At 35.8% G+C, this 22809-nt stretch overlaps 1 protein-coding gene across 1 annotated transcript in view; it reads right to left on the bottom strand.

Moving 5' to 3' along the window:
* Positions 1 to 22809, bottom strand: part of ZBTB20 (zinc finger and BTB domain containing 20) — an 814580-nt gene that overhangs the window by 517719 nt on the left and 274052 nt on the right. Inside the window, exon 7 of the mRNA XM_082460046.1 lies at positions 10105 to 14512. The gene's annotated coding sequence lies outside the window, so the exon portion shown is untranslated. The remainder of the gene's footprint in view (positions 1 to 10104; positions 14513 to 22809) is intronic.

The following is a 22809-nucleotide window of genomic DNA, read 5'->3' as shown; positions in this document are numbered from 1 at the left end:
GAACTTTGTTAAAGTATAATTGAAAAACAATAAATTACACAAATTTAAAGTGTACAATTTGATAAGTTTTGACACATTGACCAATGAAATCACTACCACAATCAAGATAGTAAAATTATTCATCACCTCCAAAAGTTTCCTTATGCAACCATTGATCTACCTTCTGTCACTACACATTAGCTTATATTTTCCAGAATTTTATATAAATGGAATCTTACAGTATGCACTTGTTTTGTCTACTTTCACTCAGTATAATAATTTTGAGATCCACCATGTTGTAGTATGTATCAATAAATTGCTCTTTTTATTGTTGAGTAGTACTCCACTGTATAGATATAGTACAATTTGTGTATCCATATCCATTCACCTCTTTATGGACATTAGGCTGTTTATAATTTTTAGCTTATACAAATAAAGCTGCTATGAACATCTGTGTACAAGCCTTTACAAAGACATATACTTTCTTTTGTGTATATACATAGGAGAAGAAAGACTGGATCACATGGGTGTATGTTTAACTTAAAAAAACTGTCAGAATGTTTTCCAAAGTGGCTGTACCATTTTGCTTTTCCATCAGTAATGTATGAGGGTTCTGGTTTCGCCACATCTTTGCCAATATTTGGTATGGTCAGTCTTTTTAATTTCAGCCATTGTAATAGGTGTGGAGTAGTATCTCATTGTGGTTTTAATTTACACTTCCCTAATGACTGATGATGCTGAACATCTTTTCATATGCTAATTTATCATCCCTTTATCTTCTTGGGAAAGTGTGCTCAACTACAAGGAGCACATGCAGCTCAATATCAAAAAAACAAACAACCCAATCCAAAAGTGGGCAGAAGACCTAAATAGACATTTCTCCAAAGAAGATATACAGATTGCCAACAAACACATGAAAGGATGCTCAACATCACTAATCATTAGAGAAATGCAAATCAAACCTACAATGAGGTATTACCTCACACCAGTCAGAAGTGCCATCATCAAAAAATCTACAAACAATTAATGCTGGAGAGGGTGTAGAGAAAAGGGACCCCTCTTGCACTGTTGGTGGGAATGTAAATTGGCACAGCCACTATGGAGAACAGTATGGAGGTTCCTTTAAAAACTAAAAATAGAACTACCATATGACCCAGCAATCCCACTACTGGGCATATACCCTGAGAAAACCATAATTCAAAAAGAGCCATGTACCACAATGTTCACTGCAGCTCTATTTACAATAGCCAGGACATGGAAGCAACTTAAGTGTCCATCGACAGATGAATGGATAAAGAAGATGTGGCACATATATACAATGCAATATTACTCAGCCATAAAAAGAAACGAAATTGAGTTATTTGTAGTGAGGTGGATGGACCTAGAGTCTGTCATAAAGAGTGACATAATTCTCATAATGTCTTCTCATAATTTATTTGAAAGCAATTTAATAAAATAATATGTATATGAAAAAATAAATAAAAAGATTGGGTCATATTATTATTGAATTTTGATTTTTTTAATATTTTCTGGCTACAAGTCCTTCATCAGATATATTCTTTACAAATATTTTCTTATAGTCTGTGGCTTGTCTTTTCATTGTGTTAATAATGTTTTCGAAGAGCAGAAGTTTTTACTTTTGATGAAGTTCAATTTATTCTTTTCTGGATCATGTGTAAATGGATAGTGCACTGATCATCTCCTAACATACTTCATGATTCACTTTTCATTGATGGATTCCAAGTGTCTAGAATGGTACCTAATACACAGTAGGTATTCAATGAACATTTGATTAATAAATAAAAATTTCAAGAAGTTAAATGAAAATTGTGGAGACAGTTTGTAGACAACATAGAAAATAAAGTAGTCTTAAGTGCAAAGGCATGTTCAATTTTTGTTATCTGATCTAACACAAATGTTTATTGATATAAGTACCCAAATGTCTTAAATTCTCTCAGTTAAAGAACCTGGTACTTTTTACCTGGAGACAAATTCTTTCTCCCCCAAAATATGAATTTGAGATTATGTAGAACTTAAATGTAAAGTAGTAAGTTCCCTACCCATCTCCATTCTCCACACCCCCAGTAACTCAAATCCTATATGAATCTTTGTAAATAAATTAAAGCTGATGAACTCTCAAAAACTCTAATTGTGCCAATTATAAATAAGCCTCAGGATGGATTTCAACCAGCAGCGTCCCCAAAACCATTATCTGAAACTCTAATCCATTATTTTTTCTTTCATAATTAATTTTTCTAAGTAGGTCAGTACTATTCATTTTATTTAAGTGCTGTTCCAGTAATCCCATTTTCTTAACAACCAAAGTCAACTATAACTATATCCGTATTTTTAATTAAATACACCAAAAACATTCTTATATTATGCAAAACACTATAATAGGCAGTAAAAGTTTTTTTCTAATAAGTAATATGATAATGTACTATACTGGTCCTCAATTGCACATCTTGGCCATATAAATCTGGTAGAGTCTTATAAGCACCTCAAGGATTTCCAGATATATGGGTGCTTAAATAGGTATTTCCCGCAAGAAAAAGCTTATTTTATTATATTTTAGCATCTAAATCACTAGGAACAATTACCAGAGATGTATATAAGTAAATAGATAGATAAACACATGATGTGGTAGACATACATATTATATGTTATATGTATAACTATATATACCTACATTTTGTGTGTGTGTGTGTTTATGTATAACATCAAAATTCAACTCACTGGAACACAGGAGATAAAATGGTCAAGTAGCCAACAGAATTTGCCACATTGATGGACTTGACTCCTAAGAGAGCTTCTCAGGTCCCCCTCACTCAGAGCTTACATATTCTCCATTTAGACACAATTCTAAAAACTCTGGGATCTGCTTTTCTATCCTCAACAGATTAAATGTTGATAACTCAACAGTGTAGGTGGATTTGTGGTTGATACTAGCTGCAAGCAGCCTGACATGGGGAGAAATGAGAGCTCTGATAGAGCCCATCTAAGCAGTGTCCTGGTGGGGTCACTGAGGCCTGCTGGTTAGGAGGAAGCTTAGTGGAAATGGGTGAAATTTCTGGGAGGAAGGGTCTGATGTTCTCAAAGTATGAAATATTCGAGACTCAGTGACAAGGTGATATGGATCCAATAGGAGACTGACAGCAAATAGAAATTCATTATTTTGTTATTTAAGGCAAGTTGCTTTTTAAATTATTCTTTCCCTACAAATCTTACCACCAGGTATTTGTGAATATTCTGAGTGAATTAATGCTTCCTGACTTATTAAAGCACTTTTGACACTATAAATTAGCTAACTCTTTCTTAAAAGATAATAAGAAGATAAGGCTTTGCATTTCTCATAAAGGAAAATAAAATCACCACAAGTATATCCATTACGAATCACTGAGGTATGAATTTAGGGGAAATTAGGATGAATATAGAATACTATCCTAACTTTCTGCAGTACCCCCTGAACTGTCACCAGAGTTCTTAATTCAAATATGTACCCTTGATCTAAAAATATGCTAGCCCAAGAACCTGAATGATTACCCCTCAGCTGAAAGCATATTTAGTGATCTGAGATAGGAGAAATTTCATTTCAGTCAAGCAAATGGTTTTGGTTTTCCAACCAAAGGAAGGCTTCATCATGTGCGAGCCATCATTATAATGGAATGTGACAGAATTTTTTTAAACAGATGTATTTTAACGTAGATCTCTAATAAGGGCTATTTTTCATAGTAGTCATTCTGGTAGAAACTTACTCCAGGGATACTGTCATTACTTGGAAGTTGGGGCATTGCCTTTAGAATTAGTTCCCGAAAAAAAACAGTTTTTTTGCTTCATAGTTACCCTTTCTCTACCACCACATGCCCCTGATTACCTTACTACGAATGTGCCTCACTTACACTGATCAGCAAAGAGCCTCCTCCTGGGATTGGTATCATGGCCTTCTTATCCTGGGCTTTGCTGAGGGTTAGGGGTTTATGGGAATTAAGAGAGTCTATTTTTGACCACCGCATCTGTGTGGCATATCAAACTCCTTTGGCCAAAAAAGCAATATAAAATTGAGATTACCAAGGGCCCTATTCCTGGGACTAGAGAATGAGAAAAATTCTCCACGACAAAATAGAGGACTTTTAGGAATCACTTTTCATCTGAAGTTCGTGTGTGCATGTTTCCGGCTTGGCTCTTAATTGACCTGCTCTTCCAGTATCTGCTGCCTGGAATCTGAAGGAAAACTCTGACCTTACCAAGATGGTTGTCATAGAGTAACACGGTAAATAAAGTATAATGAGTTAATTTGAGCACCTAGTCTAGGGTTCTATGTACCCTGTGGGTCTTCAGTAAGAATTTGTTGATTATGTCTGACTCACTTTCAATGTGAATAAGCCACATACATATAGCTATTAAAATAAAACAAGCAACACAAATACTTTCTAACTTCCCAGAAGTGGAAGTAAAGTAGCAAATTGGAAGAACCACTCTCACCCTTCCTAATCCCCACTCCCTGCAAACCAATTCAAAGGAAGAAAAGAATATAAAGGGGAAAATGAACATAAGAAAAACAATTAGCCATTGCAGTCTGCAAAGGCTGTAACGTTATCTAGAATGACAACATAGCCATTGTTCATGCTGCCAGAGCCCTGCATGTTTGCTAGCTCACCCGAGGTCCTGGGAGAATAATAAACTAAGCAGATTAGATGTAGACTGATGCCTCCATGCCACCACCACCTCACACAACAAGCACACTATTCTGAGTGTCTGAACACATGCAGGCAGGTAAACCCAGAGAATGGGCACTCCATGTTGGCGGGAGGGGAAGAGGCTGCCAACAAACAGGGCCTGTTTATTATTTAACAGTTGGTACTGCTAGAGGCCTGGCACTGCTATAGAGCACTCTCTGTTTCAGTGCAAGTCAGCCTGATTATGAGAGCGTGCGAGCCAAATCGTGTTTACCATAGTCTGTGAGAACCTCAGTGCCCCCAACAGACATGGAAATTCTTACAATAGCTCTCATCCAAACAGAGAACATCATTCCTGAGATGGAGGTAAAGGGCTTTGTGTGCTTAAATCTTGTCTGATCATCTGCTCAGTGTCTCTACGTGTACTTGCTTTTCTCCTGCTTAAGACTAGTCATTCCTCTTTAATGACATATTCCTCTGCTTTTGCTTACTCTACTTCAGGACCTAAATCAGTCAAATAATGTGTGAATCACCCATCTACTAATAGTGCTGATGCTGTCTTGCACGCTTTGGCTTTCCAGCAAAAGAATCTGCTGCCCAGGACAGCTACCTCCTGCTTCGCCAGGACTGCCTCTGCAGTGAGTCTCTTCTCTGCCAACGTGGGCCACAGGTGGATGCCTTCCTACAAATCCAATCTGCAGGATAATGCACGACTATCACAAGAATGGACCTTAATGACAAAGAGTCCTGCTTAGATGGTCACCCCATTAACTTTGATTTGATTATTCTGCCCCAGCAGAACACTTGGCTTCATAACCACTGATGGCACCAGCCCAACATAAAACCTGTAGAGAAAGTAGTTTAGTTCATAGATTTTCAAAATGTTAAGTATGATATAAAATACAAAAATGGTAAGTATCGAGATAGTCCCTAGTTCCCTAGGAAAGCTCCAACTTCTTTTAAAAAATAAAAAAGTTCAGAGCACATGAAACAATCGTGATAACTAGGCAACACAGATCATCTAATCATTTCCTTTGAAATTCAACATAAATCAACCACTCTTTTAAGTGTAAGAATCTTGGCTTTTATCTTCAATACCAAGGCAGCTTTTGATATTATGTGAATTTATTCTATACAACTGTTTATAAATTTGAGATAAAATTGGCTCCATATAAACTAATTCAATATTTTGAAACTTAATTGTACCTTGGATACACTTTCCTTATGATCATGTGTAAATCACCAAAATGCTTTCTACCAATAAAGACAGAGGCATAACAAACTATATTGTCTTACCTGAAACAATGTATATTAATTTTTGTCAATTTTCTAATTGACAGTTGATATTTACATGCCGAAATATCAAAATACTGTTTGTTTTTCCTTAATAATCTTTCAAGTTTAAATGCCACTCAAAGAAAACAATATATGCTAAGTATAGTTAAATAAAGTCATAATTTTATATTTTTCATTTTATTATGTTTTCAAAGAAAGTACTTGTCCTTAGGTCATAGATCATATACACATACATAGTAAATAAAACTACAACAACAGAGAAGGTATGAAAAAATAATTCCCTGTTTAGGATAAAGCTAATTCCTAATTTAATTTAATCACTTCCTCTACTGATCAGAGATGCTTCATAAACAGCCCCAAATTAAGGAAGTCAATTCTAAAATCAAGGGGCTTCTCCCAAAGCATTCTGCATATAATAATGTTCATAACTACTAGTTAATAGCAGAGCAATGGATCCAATTATAGGTTCACAAAGGGAAAGGTGCTATTTCAGCCATGACAAAAATATGAACAGGGATTTTTCACAATGAGTAGATTAAAGATAATGACATGTGTTTATCTTTGTGCTAAAATACTTCACAGATAGAAAGAGACATTAGTAACAGTTCACACTTGTCGAGAGCTTACTATGTGCTAGATACTCTTTTAAGACCTTTATATGAATGTACTCATTCAATCCTTACAACAACCAAATAAACATGTACTATTATTTCCTCCATTTACAGATGAGGAAACTGAGGCACAGAGAGGTTAAGTAACTTGCCTGAGGCAGAGTCTAATAATAATCACTGTGTTGAGCTTTTCATAGAGCTGATCATTCCATCTGAGGTCCATGTCTAATTTAAAGATATGTGGTTCCAGAGGCTGTAAATGTTAGAGCTAAAGCAATTTAAAATGATCTAGTGCATGGTTCTAGAATTCCAGGTTGGAGGAGAAGGTTTGGGAAGACTGTGAAACCTCAAAATTTTGTGGATAGATATACTTTTCTGAGAAAATAATATGAACCATGAAGCTAGTCTAAGTCTCTCAGCTGAGAGATTAAGGAAATAAAGCCATGGAGCAATGCATGTAAATGTTACATAGTATAAGAAAAAAAATAGAAGAACCAAGCTTAGAAACCAGAGCTCCTTTCATTACCTTCTCAGCCCTAACTCCCTCAGGTGACTGGCCTTCCATGGCAGAAGAAACCTGAGTGAATGACACAGAGACTTCACCTCTGCCAGTTCCCCATAACTCAGTAAAGCAAAACAAGGAGACAAGAAGAACAGAAACTCTAGTGGAGTCTGTTCTTGGATACTCAATGCTAATGGAAAAAAGGTGCGGGCACATTTAAGCGATAAGAAGAAAAAAATTCTCTAAATTTCTTTTTATTTCTCTTGGATCTCTTAATGGTAGTTTACCCAGAAATCATCTATTGTGTCCACATTTTTCAAATTTATATGTAAAGTATTCATAATAATTATTTTAACTTCTTCTATTTCTATGGTTACTTCCCTTCCTGTATTTCTAATTTTGTGCATTTGTAGGCTTTCTCATTTGGTGATTAAATCATGGAATGTTGATTTATTTATTGTTTTGTCATTCTCTTTGTAAAACCCAACTCTAATTTATTAGTGTCTCTCTTTCTGTTCTCTAATTCATTAATTTCCGGTTTTATTTTTTATCAATTTTTTCTTTCTGCTTTGCAGATTTTTTTTTCTTTTAACAAACTTCCTGAGATGAATGCTAGTATGTTTATAATTATTTTTCCCTGTAATGTTAATATCTAAAGCCATGGATTTTCCTCTGAACACTGCTCTAACTATACCCATATGTGCTTATTTTCTGTAAATTCTGTAATCTTTGTTTAATTGAAAAAATGGATTTTAAAAGTTTAAAGTTTACCAAGAGATAATAGTTTTAATTTTTTCTTTAATATTAATCTCTAACTGACTGTGTTTTGATAGAATATAGCCTGAATTTTCTCAAATGTCCTTCAGGCATAGTAGTTTTCCTTCTTTGATTTTTTAACATGGTTAATTGTATTAGTAGACTTCCAAATAATAAACTATATTTTTAATAGATGACTTTAGTCTTATACTTATTGTTTTAAAATATATTCTTGATCTTAATTCTGCCACCTTATTTTATATTATTTTTAAAATCACTTCCTTTCTTTTCTCTGATTTGCTTCATTACTGTGTTTTCTTCCTAACCGTTTGGAAGTTTTACCTTAGTTTGTTAATTCTTCTATTGCAGTGTTTCTCAAACCCATGGGCTTTATTTAAAACATAGATTCCAACTCTCATCCCTCTCCAACAAAAGATTCAGTAGGACACTCTTGCACTGTTGGTGGGAATGTAAATTAATACAGCCACTATGGAGAACAGTATGGAGGTTCCTTAAAAAACTAAAAATAGAACTACCATACGACCCAGCAATCCCACTACTGGGCATATACCCTGAGAAAACCATAATTCAAAAAGAGTCATGTACCAAAATGTTCATTGCAGCTCTATTTACAATAGCCAGGACATGGAAGCAACCTAAGTGTCCATCATCAGATGAATGGATAAAGAAGATGTGGCACATATATACAATGGAATATTACTCAGCCATAAAAAGAAACAAAATTGAGTTATTTGTAATGAGGTGCATGGAGTTAAAGTCTGTCATACAGAGTGAAGTAAGTCAGAAAGAGAAAAACAAATACAGTATGCTAACACATATATATGGAATCTAAGGAAAAAAAAAAAAAAAGGTCATGAAGAACCTAGTGGCAATATGGGAATAAAGACACAGACCTACTAGAGAATGGACTTGAGGATATGGGGAGGGGGAAGGGTAAGCTGGGACAAAGTTAGAGAGTGGCATGGACATATATACACTACCAAACGTAAAATAGATATCTAGTGGGAAGCAACCGCACAGCACAGGGAGATCAGCTCTGTGCTTAGTGACCACCTGGAGGGGTGGGATGGGGAGTGTGGGAGGGAGGGAGATGCAAGAGGGAAGAGATATGGGAACATATGTATATGTATAACTGATTCACTTTGTTATAAAGCAGAAACTAACACACTATTGTAAAGAAATTATACTCCAATAAAGATGTTAAAAAAAACTTTAAAAAAAATTCAGTAGGTCTGTAGTGAGATTCTGGGTATTTTTAAAATTTTTTTATTTTTTTATTTATTTATGGCTGTGTTGGGTCTTCGTTTCTGTGCGAGGGCTTTCTCTAGTTGTGGCAAGTGGGGGCCACTCTTCATCGCGGTGCGTGGGCCTCTCACTATCGCGGCCTCTCTTGTTGCGGAGCACAGGCTCCAGATGCGCAGGCTCAGTAATTGTGGCTCATGGGCCTAGCTGCTCCGCGGCATGTGGGAGCTTCCCAGACCAGGGCTCGAACCCGTGTCCCCTGCATTGGCAGGCAGATTCTCAACCACTGCGCCACCAGGGAAGCCCCAGATACTGGGTATTTTTTTAAAGGATTTTATAATACTCATTCTGATGGTCTGATGACCACATCTTGAGTACACTGTTCTAATGGTTAACTTTATACATTTTAATAATGGAGTTAAAGTCCTATTTTTGATTTCATGACTTTATAATACAACTTTGGATTATCTAAAAAATTACTCTAAAAAATCATGAAAATACTCCCCTACACTTCCTTTTGTCCTCCACTCTCTCTTTCCTCTCACGACTGGACTTTGATTAAATTGTTACTTTTAATTCTTCTTCTTATATTTATAGCTTTAAATAATGCATCTACATCTGTGTTACTTTGTTTGCCAAATTTAGACAGTATTGATCCCTCATTCCCAGCTATGAAACACAGGTAAATGAATCCACACTTGCCTCCTATTATTTCCTCTTTACCTTTCAAACCTCTCAGGTTCTGTCATGTTATTATTTCTATATCATCAAGGTTTACACGATTTACTTTCTATTCTGTAACATCCTCCCCTCCCTACCCACATTGTTTAGTCATAAGTCTATTTTTAAGTTGATTTGAGATTCACTAATGTTTATTTATCATGGCTTCTCTTAATATTTTGGTAGCCTAAACTCATCATTAAAATTTTGCTTTGTTTTTCTTGTTTACCAGAATAGTTCATGGTGTTATAGACTCTGAGTACTTTCATTTTAAAATTTTGAGGCAAATCCAATCTCTCACCTTTTGATATTTTTCATATATGCTTTCCAGGTGTCTTTCTTCAGCCAGGAATTTCTGTAATTTCATCAAGATGGATCTCAGTGCTTATTGCTCAGCACCATGATTTTCCTAGGATACAGTGTGCCCTTTCCAGTATAAAAATTCAGGACTATTTCCAGAAAATTTTTATTCTATTATACATTGAAATTGTTTTCCATTTGTTCTGTTCTTTTTTTCCTTCACAAATATCAGTTGTCCCAATTATTCCTTTGCCTTCCAAAGGTGTAACATAAAATTTTGTTTATTCAATTTTAACAGATAATACATTTACATGATCCAAAATACAAAGGTATGAAATGATACACAGTAAAAAGTCTACCTTTCATCCTGTTTTCCATCCACCCAGTTCTTACACCATCCTCTGACAGGTAACTACTGCTATTAGTTTGTTGCTTTTCAAAAAACAGATATGCCAGTAAAAACAAAATATATTCTTTGTATGTATGTTTTTATATAATACATGCTGCTCTACATCTTGCATTTTTCACTTAAAATATGTATATTGAATGGAAATCCAATAGTTTATTAACCTAAGCCCCTTTTGACAAACATTTAGATTGTTTCCAATATTTCCAACAACAACCAATGCTGTAGTGAATAATCTTATGTATATATTATTTTACTCATGTGGAATAAGTTCTTAAAACCAGAATTGATGGGTTAAGGAGCATATGTACTTGTTATTTTGGTAGATATTATAAAATTTATTCTCCCTTTGAAGTTGTTTATTTTTGGCATTTTGATAGATGAAAATGCATCTTGGTGTTTTTCTAATTTGCATTTCTCTTATCATGAATATTTTAATCTTTATTTATCTTATTATGTATGAGTTGAATATATATTAATATGTTTAAGAGCCATTTGAATGTTTTGTGCCAGTTTTCCTATTGAGTTGTTGGTCTTCTTCCTTATCAATTTGCAGGAGCTCTGATTTATTAGGGAGATAATATTTTTATTTGAGATATGAGTTGCCAATCATAATTATCACTTTCTCACATCATTTAAAAACTATTTTTAAGGTTTTTTTTTCTCATTCACAATTCTGGTGGTATTGTTAGAAGTTCTTTCCTTCTGCTACTTTCTATATCTAACATGGCTTTTAGTTCTAAAAGTTTTATTTTTCTCTTCCATTTCTTTCCTGTTCTCTCATAGGTCATTTTATTTCTCTTTTTGTTGTTTTACCTCTTTAATCCTGTATATCTAATCTTTGACCTCTTATTTTTAAAAAGCTACAGTTTCTTCTAGTTCTTTGCTACTATGGAGAAAATATATTATTTTCTGGTATAACTCTTTTTCTGGTATATATCTTGATCTGCTTTTCCTTATGTCACTTTTGCTTTAAATTAGCTAAGAATGGGCCCAATGCTGGTTCCTTTCTGATTATTGCTCATTTTTCAATCAGCCAATTTTATCAGCTTTTTGCTGAATAGAAGAGGCTGGAGGAGTGAATTGGGGCGGTATGGAGTTTCATTTTGGTGCCATGTTTGCTGGCACATTATATCTTTTCTCTCCAGCTCTGCTATGCACACTGTTCAAGTAATATGCCTCTGCTCAGTAACTTCCCCATTTGGGTTGATGGGAGCCCTAAAGGACTTGCATGGGGTCCTATATGTTACAGATCTTGCTGGTCATAATTTAATGTTTCTTTTTCTTCTCCTAAATGTGATCAACACGGCAAAAGCTAATATGGGTTACTATCTCCAGCTTGCCACCCTCACATCCTGGTCTGGTACATGTGGCAGGTTGGTACCATTCCTTTCACTGCCAGCTTCTCTGTTGACCTGTGTTGTAGAATAGGGCTCAGGGCCGCATCCACAGACCACCTAGAGCCTAGACTTCCCTGTTCCATGTAAGTAACAGTAGCATGTGTCCCTCAGGGTCATTCCATCTACTTTGCAGGTTCTGGCTACCACATATGTTTAACACACTCTCGATATCCCCTTTAACTAGGTCTAAATATCATAGTATTCCATGGTTTGTGATTTGGGATTGTGCCTGTCTTCTAAAGGAAGAGAGGTTTTATGTGTCTCGTTTTTGTTTGCTTATTTATTTGTTTGATTGCCTATTTGGTTTTTGCATAAGAAGGTATGAAGTAGAATTGCATTTATCATCTATGTCCTCTTAATTGGCAAAAAGAGAACTTAATTTATTAGCGCCTCTTCAACTCTTCCCTCAATTAAGTGCTTTGCCATTCCTGTCCCTAAAACTGGACTAACCCAATATAAGGTGTCAACTAAGTATTTACATTAGTTGACCATTGTATGTCTCCCATCATAAGCGTATTTGCAATAGGGGACTTTAAACCTTAGACCAAACCTGAGACTTCCAGATGAAGCTATGAAATGAAGCTATGGTTGTAGAATGACAAGTAATATGGAAGATGTGGGGAAGAAGTTAGAGGACCACAATTAGTATCTGCAAAATTACCTCATGTGGGGCTTCCTTGGTGGCGCAGTGGTTGGGAGTCCGCCTGCCAGTGCGGGGGACAGGGGTTCGAGCCCTGGTCCGGGAGGATCCCATATGCCACGGAGCAACTAGGCCCGTGCGCCACAACTGCTGAGCCTGCGCTCTGGAGCCTGCGAGCCACAACTACTGAGCCCGCGAGCCACAACTACTGAGCTCGCATGCCACAACTACTGAGCCCACGTGCCACAACTACTGAAGCCTGCGTGCCTAGAGCCCGTGCTCCGCAACGGGAGAGGCCACTGCAATGAGAGGCCCGTGAACCACAATGAAGAGTAGCCCCCGCCTGCCACAACTGGAGAGGGCCGGTGTGCAGCAACAAAGACCCAGTGCAGCCAGAAATAAATAAATAAAATAAATAAATTTATTAAAAAAAAAAATTATCTCATGTGGGTGACTGACAGATATGTTTGAGTTGCTTTAATCTCTAGAATTTGCTACTGTAATGCCTCATTTTTTCTACAATAAGAGAATAAAAGGAGAAAATAAGTAAATTTTCTAGTTAACTAAACAATTTTCTTTTAAACATTAAGGTAGAAATCTTTATAATTATTTCCAGTTTTCTAAAGAAATGACTTGATATAGTGAAAGTATACTGGCATGGGAAGTTCTGAATTCTTACACTCTGTCTGCCATGTATTATTAATAAAACTTTGGCATTTCATTTAACCTACTCAAGCCTCAGTTCCCCCATCTGTAAAATGGGAAAAGGAATACTCCTTTTCTTACCATATAGGTTTTCTGTAAATGAAATAATATATATCAAAATGCTTTGTAAACTAATAAACAACCAAAAAAGTAAAAGCTTCTTTATAATAAAAGATAATCCAGATAAAAATAAGGTATTATGATACTGCCAAAGATAATACAGACATATGGGGCAGTTTATCCTATACAACATGATATGCTTTTGTGACCCTTTTGTATGCTTTTTCTAATTGTTCAGCTAAGCTCTGAACTGCCATTTCACTTCTCATTGCTTTCAGTGAGTCTGCCTCTAGGAATAAAACTTCCTCTCCCCCTGCTTCCTCTTCCACAGTACATTTATATAGTTCTTGTGTATTTTTTTATGTTTTTTTATTGCCTCAAGTCTGCTGTGAAAGATAGTATAGAGTAATGAAAAGGGAAAGAAGCTCTGAAGTCAGACAGACCCGGTTGAATCCTGGCTCTCTGTTCTTGTGCACTTTATTTGACATCCCTGAATCTATTTCCTTATTCCTAAAATGAATGTTATAAGTATTGTTATGAGAAAAAAATTGTATCATATCTACATAAGGTTTGGTACATAGTACGCATTTTTAAAATCAGAGATACTCTGAAGGACTATGTAATATGTAAAGTTCTTGGGTTTCATCAAATCTCATTTGCCTTCTTAAAAGCATATTTTGTCTATTTCTACGTTCTTACTTGAGGTTTTAAGACAGTTGACAACTGATGTATTGTAATACTTTGATCAACAGCTTTTTTTTTCACGAACCATTTCACTTTTTTCTAAATGCCACTATAGAATCTACTTTTCCTTAAGATCTACTTTTTATTGATATCCTTTACTCATCTTACAGTTCCAACAGTTTCTCTGTTTCAATTAACTTCTTTTTGTCTTAAGTAACTTTTTTTCTCTCGTGTAAAATAATATATCCCACTCGTAAACCTTCAGGACAGAGACCATATTATCTGTGTTCACAATGCTCTGAATATTATGTAAAAACAATACCACTATTAAGTAATGATTATGTATGTGAATACTATGGCTTCTATGAATTTACCCACTCTGCCTGAACTCATACCTAGAAGATCACAGAATATTATTATATGGCACTTACATAATCCTTTATCATTTTGCAAACATATCATAATAATTTAATGGAAGTCTTCAAACCACTAGAATAGGTTGATCTTGTCATTACTGTTGTTGAGAAGAGGAAACAAAGATGAAATGATAAAAACTTGTCAGATATCACATCTCATGCTATTAGGAAAAGTAGGATGAGCACTCAGTCTCTTATTCTCTTATCTGCTGATATCCATTGAGCTAGAGTTATCTTAGCATCAGAAGAAGAAATAAATCTATTCATTTCCAAGTATCATTATTTGGAAAAGATCTGTTCAGTTTTAACGGGTGGTTTTCTTTATTTTCAAAATAAATAAAAGGTAAATCCCAGTGATTTGGGGCGGGAAGGGAGGCAGGAAAACCCCCAATCTAGGGCCAGAGAACAGGAAGGAGGTAAAATTGGTGGTGAGTGAATCCTCAATCCATCATCACATGGGAGAAGTATTTAAAAAGCAAGGCCACTGTCTTTCCTCATCTGAGGTTTCCTCCAGAACCCTGTAGGAGAGGAAGACATACTGCTATGCCTTCATTTGGGGAGCAGCAGGGCAAGGCAGTATCTCCTCAGCCAAAAGAACCCCTTCCTGACAGCTGTAGGGATAAATGTTTGTGCCACTAGGCCCCTTAGAAAATTATTCCCTAAAGTCACTATTGTTGTCAAAAAAACCTAAAAAACAAAAAACGAATAAACCAAAAACAGCTTCAAAGAGAAAACAATGTGGGGAGAGTAAACGAGAGTAAATAAAATACAAAATTTGATGTGACCTTCCTAGCAATTTTGTGGGTTTAGGGTAGAGAGTAGAAAACACTCTGAGTTGGGATTTAGAAGTCCTGATTTTAGTTTGAGCAGTTTCACTATCTAGCTGTGTGACATCAGACAATTGGCTTAACCTCTCTGGACCTATGATCCTTCATATTTAAAATGAGGGGGTTGGTTAATAAGTAATGTCTAAGAGTCCTTCTAGAGATCAAAATTCCCCAATTTATAATAGTAATAATTAACATTTTACAGTGCTTTACCACCTATAAATGGTTTCCACATACATTATCTAATTTGATTCTCGTGCCAGTTCTGAGGTAGTAATATTATGAGTATGCCCATTTTAGAGGAGAGATTTAGAAACCACAAAATGGCAGAGTTGGCACTGAACAGATGTTCCCAAGAGGAAAATACCCCTTCAGTAAAAGAAGTAGCTAATGCTAACAAGGATAAGTAACAGCAGATGATTTAGGCTGTGAGCTCTTGTTTAGGGGTGCAACAGAATTTCTGGATGCTACGTTGGGGCAATGATAATCCACCCTGTGGAATGTTATCTGATGATGTATTTATCAAAAAAAACTAATAAAAAGAAAATTAAAAAAAGATACAATAATTGTTACTGCACTACACCCTAATGAATTATTGTGTTCAAGGTTCCTACAAAAAAAAAGTAATATTATACTCGGCTTATGTTTTAATTGATTTATTAATATTTTATCACAGGAATGTAATTTAAGCTCCTCATGATTTAGATCTCATAAACCTTTAGCATTTTGCAAATTCAAATTCCAATTTAAAGCCAGGGTGAGCAATTAACTTTTCTATCATCTTGTCAGGGGAGAAGGTTCGTGTTTAATTTGAGACAAAGTGACAGAAATATATATACACTGTATGTATTACTCCAATTTAATTTATGAGTCAGCACCATCCACCTTCAAAATGTAGATTTAATAGAAGGGGAGGAAGAAAAGGCCGTGCTGTCATGATAGGGCTGTGATACCTGCCCTGAATTTCTTATAAAAAAAAAAAAAAAGTCCCTGGTTTGTTGAGATACCAGGCTAGATTGATTGCAGGCCTATTTCCAATTCTTTTGTTTTAAATCCAGTTACTAATTCTTTGCTCATAGAGAACACAATCTCATGGATATCATGGGGAGCTCCTAACCCCCCACTTCTACCTCTGCTCCTACCCAGTTCTCGGTTTCATGTAGAGCTGCCCCTCCAGGTTTATCCTAAATCTAGGCAAGTGAGATAAACTATGGAAAATATCACCTCCAGGTCACTTCTTCATCCCCTTTCTCATTTTCCAAAGCAATCTTTTAAATACTCTCCACCTAAAACAAGCAAGCAAACAAAAAACCTCCTCACAACTTTGTATTCTAATTTACAGGATACACGTGGCGTGGCACTTTCCAGTGATCCTTTACAAAATATTTAAGGACAGGATCAGAAGAAATGAGCTCAGACCACAGAAGGTAGTCAGGTGAACAGAAGGGAAGTACTTCCCTTTAGTGGTAATTAAACACTGGAACAGGGCTGCAGGGAGAGGTTAAGGAATTCTTCCTAGCTTGGTTATCCTATAATTCACCAAAGGCGCACAATGCTCTATGCTGATGAGATGAGTTACATGACATCTCCTCCCTGGTTCAATCAAAGGGAAGCAATTTACATCTCAAACCAGTTCTCTCATCAGTGGGACATAAAAACTGCAGAAAAGAGACACAGCAAATGTGCTTATTTATACAGCATCAACTCAGTTGCCACTGTTCTTTATTATTTTCCTTCACTCCCTCCTCCCTTGTATGGTGGCCATTTTTAATAGGATGCTTTAAATTCTAAAGTGAGAAAAACACAGGACTAAGAACAATTCAGGACCAAAATTAACTAAAGATTTCTCATGATTCTGACAATCACTGGCCCTTGTGGTATTAGGCCAGTCCCTTTGTTCCATTTAAAAATAAAATTGGATTCCCTCTGCACACCACAAGAAGGGAATTAGAAGATGGTTAATGGAAAACTCTGGAAGGTAGCCTGGCAAATGTTTATTCACTTTCCAGGCATACAATGCTGTTCTACATAAGTGAATGCAGTGCATTTGTCAAAGAAAGGCTATGTTGAATGAGTGTGAGGTCGTCATTCATAAAACGAGCTTATTTTACTAATAGAGTCTATTAATCACAGCTTAATTATGTCAGATGTTTTGCACTTGCACACGACAGAGAAAATCGCCAAAAATGCATTTACCGCACCTGCTTAAATGCAGTCATATCCCAAAAAACTATTCCAGGGAAGGGGAAACAGCTCCTACAGACATGGCTTTTAGGCAGAATATGGGATTACGGCAGAGGGGTTTAAATACATGAGGTAAAAATGGTAATCATATTCATTAAGTACACAAAGAAGTAAAAACAAGAAGCTCTAGATAATTCTTTTTAGTGGACTCACTAAAATAACAATAACATCTTGATGAAGAGAACATGATTGTCGAAAGCGTGTCCATTTTACATTTTCTCTTTACATGGTGCAATAAAAAGGGAGCACCTGCAGTTTCTACTTGTGGGTTTTTTTTTTCTTCTTCTGATGTTAAAGGAAATCATGGGACATCGTATTTGCTTTAGGAGCCACTAGTCTAATCTCAAGTACACTCTCCCTCCCATAAAGTTACATTTGAGCTCTCTAGGAATACCTGTGCAGTGCAGAGAGGTTCTGCAGCCTACAAAGTACAGTCTTTGCTTCACACACTTTTTCTTCATTCAAACACACCAGCCCTTTATCACTTTGGACATTCAGCTAAAACAGATTTCTCTGTCATGAACATTTTTAGACAAATTAGACCAAAATATCTTGTAATTTCCATTACTTGGTAGCATCTATTTTACATCATCTCACTACAGTTTCACTATAGCTCTGGTGTCCTAACACTTACCTAAAAAAATTCTATTAACTACCCATCATGGGTATTTGAAGTGCATTAGAAAGCCATACACTTAATTACATTGGAGGGCTGGTGTGATCTCACATGAAACATGAGCTACCTTTATTAAAAATAGAAATTGCATTTATTTAATGTGTCTTACAGTAAATCAGTCAATTTTAAACTTTCAAGATTGTATAATGAAACAAAACAATATTTGAAAAAAACAGAAAAGGTCTACAGATTTTAATAGAAGTATTTTACATGCCAAGAGAAGCATTCTCTTTCCCATTTCTCCCTCTTAACATTCTCCCCTTCCTTTTCTTCCCTTTCCCCCCTTTTTCCCTTCCACCTCCCTCCCTCTTTTCTTTAATTTGGGGGATGTGGTGGTAAGCTTTGAGTATGGAAAAAGTATTTTTGTTTCAGAATCCGTGTGCTTTTACTACTCCAAAGGCTGACTTAGAGGAAAATTTTTGGTGACTTCTTATGGCATTCTCTTTTTTTTTCTTAAGAGTCCATAAATAGCCTTCAGGGATCAAGCTATTTCCAAACATTCCCATCATGGCCTCCAGTACTACACACTGCAGTTTGTGATGTACCCTAACAAAGGCAGTCTTTTACGAAAGACTGCAGTAGCTAGTGAAGAACTATTTTTTCAATTACTTTCGTAAAGGCACAAAATAAATGACAGTGGAGTATGTACATAAATAAAGCAAAGGTTCAGACTTACAACTACAATGTCACTAATAGACATCATCCCCCCTGCTGTGCTACATATCTAGATTCAAGTCTGAGGCTTTAAACTATCTTTTACAGACAAAATAGGGTAAGGGACAAACGTGTCTTTCATGTTCCAATAACAAAGAAGGTATGGGAGAATAATTTGTTTCTACAGGTGTCTGTCACAATAAACACCCAATATACAAAATTCTTAAGTTATGACAAATTTAGGATCTGATTATGTGTTTTACAAAATGATTTTCCATAGACCTCTATCGAGGAGATAGTAACTCCAAATACATCAAAAATTGTGGTTTAATTTTTTTTTATTTTCATAAAACGTTTTAAGACAGATTGCTGTCATATAAGAAGTGTCAGTATTTTAAGAACAATCAGAAATTTCCAGAAACAGAACAACATTACAGCTTACAACATTACAACAGACACCTCTCATACTCATGCATCTAATAAGATCAGCAAAACCAGTGGGTAGGAAGTACCTACAGGTGATTGTGAAGGCAGATGCTTTCTAAGTGGAGGAGGCTGAAAATAAAGTCACTCCTACAGTGCTGTGCTTTCATCTTTCTTCTTGCGCTCCCAGTTACCCTGCATCTCTCACTGTGGTGCTTTAACTGTCTTGTGGACTTCCTTCTTCAAGCACTTTTGGAGGAGTAAACTTGAAGTCTTATGAGAATAGATTCAGTCCTGTGCCACTGACTGAAGGCATTTGTTCCTTTTACGGTTTTACTAAAATCAAAAGTATCATGAATATGTCTTAAAATCTAAGACTGGAAATTACATTGTAAGGATGCCTTAAAGTCCTCCAGGCCTACAGGTTGTACAAGGCAAACAAGAGTACATCATATGGGCCAGTATCTACCTGACTCTTCAAGATTCTGAAGATTGTCAAAGTTCATAAAGCGTTCTTTTTTCTCTTGGCATACACTAGGCTAAGTATTACCTCAGGGCCTGAGGACATCTTTTTACCTATGCCTGGAATGTTCTTCCTCTAGAGCTTGGCATTTCCATTCTCTTTCTTTATTCTCATCTCTACTCAAATACCACCTTTTCAGGAGACCGACACCAACCATCAGATTAAAAAATGCCTCGCCATCTTCATTCTACCCTACCCTGCTTTATTTTTTTCATAGTATTTATTCTTTACTGAAATTATATATTTATTTGCTTATTATGTGTCTTCCCCACTAAAATATGAGCTTTGTGAGCCAAAGACTTTCATCTTACTCCCCATAGCATCACTAGTGACCAGAACTGTGTCTAACATATAGTAGGTGTTCACTATATATTTCTCAAATAAATAAAACTTAGGGCTAAGGTACTTTCTCTTAAATTTTACAATTTAAATACCATCTTCTGCTGATAAGAGAAGGTATCATACAATGACCTTTCACACTCTAGACAATGAATGAAGTCAACATGGAAGAGTCACTTTTCTAGGAAGAGTAAGTTCAGACCCAGCTTGAAATCACAGCCTGTTGCTCTGGGGTGTTTACTGTCTGCCATTTTAGTTAGACCACTGAATTGATGGAATTAACAAAAGACCTGACAAGACACAAGCACACACACATCAAAAAAAACAAACAAAAAGCTCCCAAATCCTCCTTACTCTTGGAAATGGAGTGCATCGCTACTTTACTCCATGCCAACAACAGCTAGAGAAGAGAGGCATAAATCGGGAGACCTTTGAAAGCTATTTCACTGAACCTGCCACCTGTCACTCATGCAAGAAGAGGCAATCATCCATCTCTCCAGACTGGGAGGTCATAAAGTCTTAAGTGCCATTTATTTATCTGAAACTAGTGATTCCTTGGAAATTTTTTATATCACATAATAATGAAATGACATGATCTCTGTTTTTCTTTTAGATAAACATTGAACATTTGCTTTAAGATTGCATAAAACTTTTAAAATACAAACACCAATTAAATGAAGTATTTTTTGTTAGAGGAAAAAATGTCTATCGTAATTTTAGTGGCAATAATAGTTCTGTACATTTCCCTTAGCAATTTTAACCTCAGATTTCTAAGCACTATGCAAACATTAATTTACTAAGTTCTGCTGTGTGCTCCATGTGAATTTGAATTTTAACATTTCTTCATTATTTTCAGATGGGAATCACATGGACAGGTCCATGACTTGCCAAGACCACCTAGCAAGGACATTAAGAAAAAAAGAGCAAGATCTTTCCTTTTTGAAAGTGGACGCTCAAGGAAGAGTAATGAAATAATATAAGAAAATATCTAAAATAGCACCTGGTTTTTCTTACACAGTGCTTCCATTCAAATTTGTTTTGGGAAGTGAAATAAGCTGATAGCTCAGTTCAGACGCTAAGGACTCTGAATAAACATCCCTGAAAATAGTAGGGTCAATCTTTAAGAATAGTAGTTAGCAATTATTGAGAATGTGCTATGTGCCAGGCACTGTTCTAAGAGCTAGTGGAAATAGGGAACTGTGTCTTGTTCACCACTGTATGCCCCGAGCCTAGAACTGTGCCGGGGCCAGAGTGAATGCTGAATCAGTACTCGTGATAAATGTATGTATGAGAGAAGCATTCTTCGTTCCAAATGACTAAACTGTATGAATTTTTAAACACAACCTGTTTGTAAGTTAGAAGCAGCCTATATAAATGCTTACTCTTAAAAGTGGAGGAGAAATGAAGAGATTTGATTTGACCTGGTGTGTAACTAAATCTAGGGTAGCAGTGAGCCTCTATACAATAGAATCCATTGATTTAACAAATATTTATTGAACACATACTATATGCCAGGCATTATAAGGGGTTCTAGGAATAAATACAAGGTCTTTTTGTTATGGAGCTTAAATTATTGTTTATGTACCTGAGAGGAGGGTAACTTTGTATATATGCAAATATGAGGCAAGAATTTTTTATAAACCAGTGATTCCTGTTTGTTTGGATTTACCATTTTATCAACTTAATTTGCCAGTGCTTCAACAATTCAGTCTCTTTCTGTATGTCCATGAGAAAACTACAGAGAAATGTAGGTGTACTGATTAATTAAAATATGTATCCATAAAGTGGGTGGTTAGCTGACAATTGCTTAGACAATCTGATCAATGTCTGAAAAGTTAATTTAGGCATCAGGGTGAGTTCTGAGTTATCTATTTTAGTTACCCATATTGTCAATTCTCAACTTCACCTATACAAATACACTCTAGAGCTTCATTTGGACTACATAAAATTGGACTCCAGATACAAGTCTTAATGTATAAGATAAAGAATGATGCCATTTCAATGAAAAGAAATTTTAAAGTACACAGAATATTAGAAGATAAAAAGGTCTTACAAACTCCCTACAAAGGCTGGCGATCTCATCTATGGTCAACCTTTGGGTACTAGCTCTGTCCCTACTACACAGATTCTCTCAAAACATAGCTGACCAAAGTATGGCTTGTTGATGAGTATGCATAACTGAATTTATTTCACTCTGATAATCCACCAGAGATGTTTAGTTTTTTGAAAACAATCTCATTTCTTTTGGCTTTACTTTTAGGACACAAAATCAAGGTTTTGAAAATATTTCTGCTGTAAACTGACTCTTCAGCTGTGCTATGGAAGTTTCGCTCTGTAAGAAAACCAAGGAAATCCAAGGCAATCTAAGTTTGATGTTTAACCATTGCTAGCAGCCCATTAAAGGTATATTTCTCCTCCAAAAATTAAGCTTTCTGAAATATATATTTTAGCCGGGAGTTCAGCAATGCCGGGAAGACACTAAACATTTCTTGGCAAAGGAAGAAAAGAAAAAATTTGGTATCGATGTATTTGATTTTTAGTATATTGAAATCAAGAACTAGATTCAAGTGACAGTTCTGCTTCAACCTGCTGGGTCTGTGCATTTGAAAAACTGAAATTTGATATCTAAAAATCACTATTATATTCAGAATTATTCAACATTCCTTTTCTGTTTATACACGTTCATGTCAATGATACAACAGCCCCAGG

The sequence above is a fragment of the Balaenoptera physalus genome (genome assembly GCF_965194825.1).
Source record: "Balaenoptera physalus genome assembly, chromosome: 4".
In the NCBI taxonomy this organism is placed as follows: domain Eukaryota; kingdom Metazoa; phylum Chordata; class Mammalia; order Artiodactyla; family Balaenopteridae; genus Balaenoptera; species Balaenoptera physalus.
The sequence above is the reverse complement of the archived record's forward strand: the minus strand, read 5'-3'. Positions and strand labels throughout refer to the sequence as shown.